Below are 6,173 nucleotides of genomic sequence, written 5' to 3' on the forward strand. Positions count from 1 at the left end.
AGAGAGAGAGAGAGAGAGAGAGAGAGAGAGAGAGAGAGAGAGAGAGAGAGAGAGAGAGAGAAACTGCGCACTCGAGCAAGAGCGAGCGAGATCAAGAAGACGAATAAAAATTAATGCATTTAAAGAGATGCAAACAGCGGCACGAAAAGAGGCTTTCCTTTGCGAGGTGCAGATCCATTCGGTTAAAAGCGCAAGCAAACATAGCGTCTGCCTGCGTCGGCGTCTACTGCGCCGATGTGCCAGCGATACGTCCTCGTGCATATTGGCGCGCTCGGTCGGCTCCTGAATTGTACGTCGTTGTCGCAGGTTGTCAACACAATGTCGCAAAGGCAGGCACGTAGTCGATATCGTCGCTGCTGAAAGGGGTTAAGTGCACGTCGTTATTCCGCAAACAACCGTACGTCTAGCAGCGAAATAGACTACTCTTCTGTAACGCGGCAGGTGGGGTGGGACGGGTGGGGGGAGCAACACGGCGTGCTTGCGGCCGTTGTAAACGAGCGACAAGTCGACGATCCGCAACAGCTGAAACGTAATTTACTCGTGGTGAGCGGAAATGCGCGGCGTGAAGGCTCAGGTTGCGTGGCAGCGCTCGGCTTAGCAGTTCGTTATCGATAATGAAAACTGAATTGGTCGCGACTCGTACAACTGTCGATTGCTCCGGAAACGGCGGGCGCGCGGTTACGCGAGAAAAAAAATCAACCGTAATCACCGCCTAGTTCAGCTCGTGTGTATCTGCACTCGAACCGTTAGCGCTGGTTAGAACTGTCCGCCTGTACAGTACCGTACTACCATTTTTCGCGTGCCAATGCGTGCGCGTGTGCGCGTGTGCGCGTGTGCGTGCGTGTTTGCGTATGGATATGCGTGTGCGTGTTTGCGTATGGATATGCGTGTGCGTGCGTGCGTGAGTGCGTGTATACATGTGCGCGCGCACGTGTGTGTGTGTGCGCGCGCGTGCGTGTACGTGTGCGTGTGCGTGTGCGTGTGCGTGTGCGTGGGTGCGTGCGTGCGTGTGAACAGATGGACTCACACTCGCCCCTCGCTGTGGCTATAGCTTGGCTGCACCACGCACAAGCTTTGGCCTGAAGCGTTGTCAATTTTCGTCTGAATATATTCATTCTCAAACGGACGTAGCAGTCGCATGTTTGACGCGTTACTCTAGCCGCATGCACATATTGAGACCGGCTGCGCATTCTACAGTATTTTATTTTAAAACGGGCACTATCATCCTTATGCCTAGTACTATAGCCCGCGTACATTGACTGCCGCAGGGCTATAGAACATTTTCAGCTCGATTTCGCTGCTGCAACAGTTCCCAAAGTTCTCACGAAAAATCGCTTTACAAAACGCAAAATGATCGGGCTTTTCAACACTTATCTACGTGGACATCTCACCTATCTTTTTGAACACTTTCCACAACTTTACACCATGTATTTATGCATTTATTACTCACAAGTAGGCAAAACACACAATTCGTTTTGAAATATTGTGGCGTGCGAACGCGTGACGTCACCGGATATGTAAGCAAAACACATGGCAGCTATGGTGCATGTATATACGATACCGGTGACGTCACGCGTTCGCACGCCAAAATATTTCAAAACGAATTGTGTGTTTTGCCTACTTGTGAGTAATAAATGCATAAATACATGGTGTAAAGTTGTGGAAAGTATTCAAAAAGATAGGTGAGATGTTCACGTAGATAGATAAGTGTTAAAAAGCCCGATCATTTTGCGTTTTGTAAAGCGATTTTTCGTGGAAACTTTGGGAACTGTTGCAGCAGCGAAATCGAGCTGAAAATGTTCTATAGCCCTGCGGCAGTCAATGTACGCGGGCTATAGTACGAGAGCTCCCTTATGCCAAAACACTGCTGTCTTAGCTACATTTGCTGTCAGATGAAACAAATAATTAAAAATACAAAAAGTACGAGTACAGTTATGTAATCCATTTAAAGTTGGTACTGAGAAATGTCGTAGGAATGATGTACAGACTGGTGTTATGAGCATTATTTATCGTAGGACTAATACTTCGAATTATTGCACGAATCAAATAGGTATTACACGAATTCGTTTAGCAAAAGCAAGTATCGTTGACTGGGATTAAAAGCTGGTCTTTTTAATACTACCAGAAGTAGATAATAGAGAATAATCTCCTATAATATATAATCTCTATAAGATAATAGTAATAATTCCCTATTGCCTACTTCTGATACTACTGTATAGAAAGTAAATAATGTAAATTCAGCCACAAGCTCGAGTTTAAATTCGAATGTGCATGTGTATGTAAAATACATAATTGTATTACGTCAATACATATGTCTGCATTGCCGCGTGTTCTGCGCTGTACAGAAATCGCTCTGAGAAAATGTATATATAGTAGCATATATACACACACATATATATATATATATATATATAGTAGCATATATACATTATATATATATATATAGTAGCATATATACATTATATATATATATATATATATATATTCTACATAAATGGCCGGATCCGTCTGTCTGTCTGTCTATCTGTCTGTCTGTATGTCCGTCTATCTTCTCGAGACCCGTAAGAGGTGACCCCCAACACCATATATATTCTGAATCAGCATGACGCTCGACTATACACTGCAGCAAAAAAGTAAAGATGAATCCCCACCCAACAGTGGTCACCCTGGCAGTTCACCTGGAGAACGGCCAACGAGTCTTCTTTACTGAGGAGAACGCTCGGTGAGTCCTGGGGCAACCGCTTGAGACAACACTCACAGCTTACTTCAAGCTCTGCCAGCAGGATCCCTTTGCCAGGACACTGCTCTGTGCCGACGTTCTGAGCCACTACACTTGGGCCGACAAGAAGTGGAGCCGCCGCAAGAAAGGAGCTGTGGTGAAAGGTTCGGAGGCCAAAGACATCCGGAAGGACGAAGCCATCGGACGAGTCTACACTGTGCATCTCAAGCAGCAAGAATGCTTCTTCTTGCGCCTCCTGCTGCTCGAAGTCAGAGGACCAAAGCCATTCGAAGATCTGCGCACCTACGACAACGAAGTCTGCGGCACGTACAGGGAGGCCTGCGCCAAGTACGGTCTTCTGGAGGATGACGCCCACTGGAACCAGGCCCTGGAGAAAGCAGGTACCACAAGGGTGCCAAGACAGCTGCGCCAACTCTTCGCCATCATGCTCACAACCTGCAGCCTGGCAGAGCCGCTCAAGCTGTGGGAAGCTCACAAGAAAAGCATGGCAGAGGATATCCACCACCAAGTGCAGTGCCAAAATCCTGAACAGGAAGTGACCTACACAGATGCCACGTACAACGAGGCGCAGCTGGAGCTGGACAACCAAGTTCAAGCAATGGGCGGCGAAAGAGTCTACATATTCGGCCTGCCACAGCCAGAGCAGAACAAACAACGCACTCGCATATGAATATCTGCAAGAGACCAACTATGACACAGACCAAATGGCAACATACGTCAATGACAACGAGATGCGCCTGGTGGAGGATCAGTAGCGTACCTACGACGCCATCTTCAAGCATTGAGGAGGAACGTAGCGGCATCTTCTTCCTCGACGCTCCTAGCGGAACAGGCAAAACCTTTATTACCAACCTTCTTCTGGCAAAGGTGAGGCAGACGAGGAAGATTGCCCTGGCAGTTGCTTCAAGCGGCATTGCTGCCACCCTGCTGGACGGAGGGCGCACTGCTCACTCGGCCTTCGAGCTGCCATTCAACCTGGAAAAGCGGCAAAATCCAACCTGCAACATCAGCCGTGGCTCTACAAAGGCCAAGCTGTTCCAAGAGTGCAAGCTCCTCATCTGGGAAGGGGCAACCATGCGCCACAAAGGCGCTTTTGAAGCACTCGACAAGACCCTACAAGATATTCGGCACAACACAAACGTCATGGGAGGTGTGACTGTTCTGCTCTCAGGCGACTTTCGTCAAACCTTGCCAGTTATTGCCAAATGAACAAGAGCAGATGCTGTCAATGCCTACATCAAGTCTTCCTACCTCTGGAGCAAGGTGAACCGCCACAGCCTGATTACCAACATGAGGGTGCAGCTCAGCGGCGATTAAGAAGCTGGCCGCTTCTCTCAGCAACTGCTGGAGGTCGGCAATGGCAGACTCACCACCACAGCTGATGGCTAGGTCAAGCTGCCATTCGGCCAAGCAGCGGCGGACATCACCCAGCTGATGACCAAAGTCTTTCCAAACCTCCACCTCCGCTACCAAGACCAAGACTGGCTGAGCGAGCGAGCCATCCTTGCTCCCACTAATTTGGCCGTGGATGACATCAACGCCAAGCTGCTGGAGCAACTGCCTGGCGACCCAACGAGCTACAAGTCGATGGACACAGTTCCTGGACAACAGCCTCACGCCCTCAGGTTTGCCACCAGACAACTTGGTGTTGAATGTCGGCGCGCCCATATTGCTAATGCGCAACCTGGATGCTCCCAAGCTCTGCAACGGCACAAGGCTCACAGTCAAGCAGCTCATGCACAGAATCATCGAAGCCAAAATCATGACAGGCAAGGGCAAGGGCGAAAATGTCTTCATCACTAAGATCGCGCTCATCCCATCAGACCTGCCATTTGAGTTCAAGAGGCTGCAGTTTCCAGTCAAGCTGAGCTTTGCCATGTCCATCAACAAGGCCCAGGGCCAGTCCTTCAAGGTGGTTGGACTCAACCTCAGTCAGCCAGTGTTCTCGCATGGCCAGCTCTATGTGGGGTGCTCCAGGGTGAGTAACCCAGACAACTTCTACATCCTCTCTCAAGATGGCAAGACCAAGAATATTGTGTACCAAGAAACGCTGCAGAACTGAACAGAAGTGAAATTCTTGGGACAGATTTATAAAATCCGAATAACATCAGTACAGCCGTCATGACAGACTAAATTCTAGCTTTTTTCTCCTTTATCCCGGGCATCGTCGGGTAGCCCAGCTAGTATATATATATTATGGGAAGGTGTCGCGAACTCACACCCAGTTATAACGTTCGTAGTATTTCAAGTATTTCAACTGCTACGTACGTGTTTTCTTGTACTCACTTAGATGATCAGGAGTGAATAATAATAAATTATTATCGATATATAATTATTATAGATCTTATATTAATATTAGATATTATTATTATAGATAGATTATTATCGATTATTATTGATATATAAATAATAGATCTATGATCACTGTAATTTTGTTTCTGATCGAGAGGGGCACGCCATCTACCAGGGGTAAATAATAACAAATAATGTTAAATTTATGACAAATTATGTCAAATTCATGACAACTTTATGTCAATTTATGACATATTTTGTCATTATTCACCCATCCATTTACGTATGTCTACACTTGCGTTAACTGCAGGTGCGTGGTGGTGAGTACGTGGTAGTAGCTTGCAGTACGGCGATCCAAGAGGGCTACGATGAAAGCTATAGAGTTAAGATTGGGAGTTCCTGGCTCTAACGTTAGCGTTAGCCGTATCTCTGACAATAACTCTACCCTTAATCTAACCCATACCCTAACGAAAACAAAACGTAAAATACTAGACCGTACTCCGAACCGTATCTAAATTCTCTCGAACTGTTATCATAACTTTTACTCTAACCGTACCCGTTACTTTAACAGTACCCCTAACCCTATTCCAAACGTTGACTCTAACCCTAACCTTGACCATCACCATAAACTTAACCTTGAACCCAAGCCTAACCCAAACCCCAACCTACACACAGCCATTTAGCCTAACCCTAACCCAGCCTTAATCATAATCCTAATCCTACCCATACAAGTCACTTCAGCAATAACAGAACTTTAAACTCTAACTCTAACTCTAGCCACAGTGTTCATTATGGAGGAACCCTCTCGGGCCACCACATATAGCAGACTATAATGCAGTAGATCCTGGCTTCCTGTTCGAGATTCACCGCTGCTGTTTACCAATGGTCGGCATCTTCGTCTTTGCATACACAAGAGCGTATAACTGTCCCCGCACGTAATGGACTACGTTATAGTCTCGTGACGTGGAAATCGATTTCAGCTTAATGAAAGTATATGTTACATGAATCAGTGGCGCTATCGATTACTCAAGCCGCAGTTAAATTGTATATACGTAAATAAATGTGCATCCCGCCATAGCGTATATTAAAAAGGGTATTTTTGTGTGTGTGCGTGCGTGCGTGTATGTGTATGTGTATGTGT

Source organism: Priapulus caudatus, unplaced genomic scaffold (genome assembly GCF_000485595.1).
Source record: "Priapulus caudatus unplaced genomic scaffold, Priapulus_caudatus-5.0.1 Scaffold1314, whole genome shotgun sequence".
Classification (NCBI taxonomy): domain Eukaryota; kingdom Metazoa; phylum Priapulida; class Priapulimorpha; order Priapulimorphida; family Priapulidae; genus Priapulus; species Priapulus caudatus.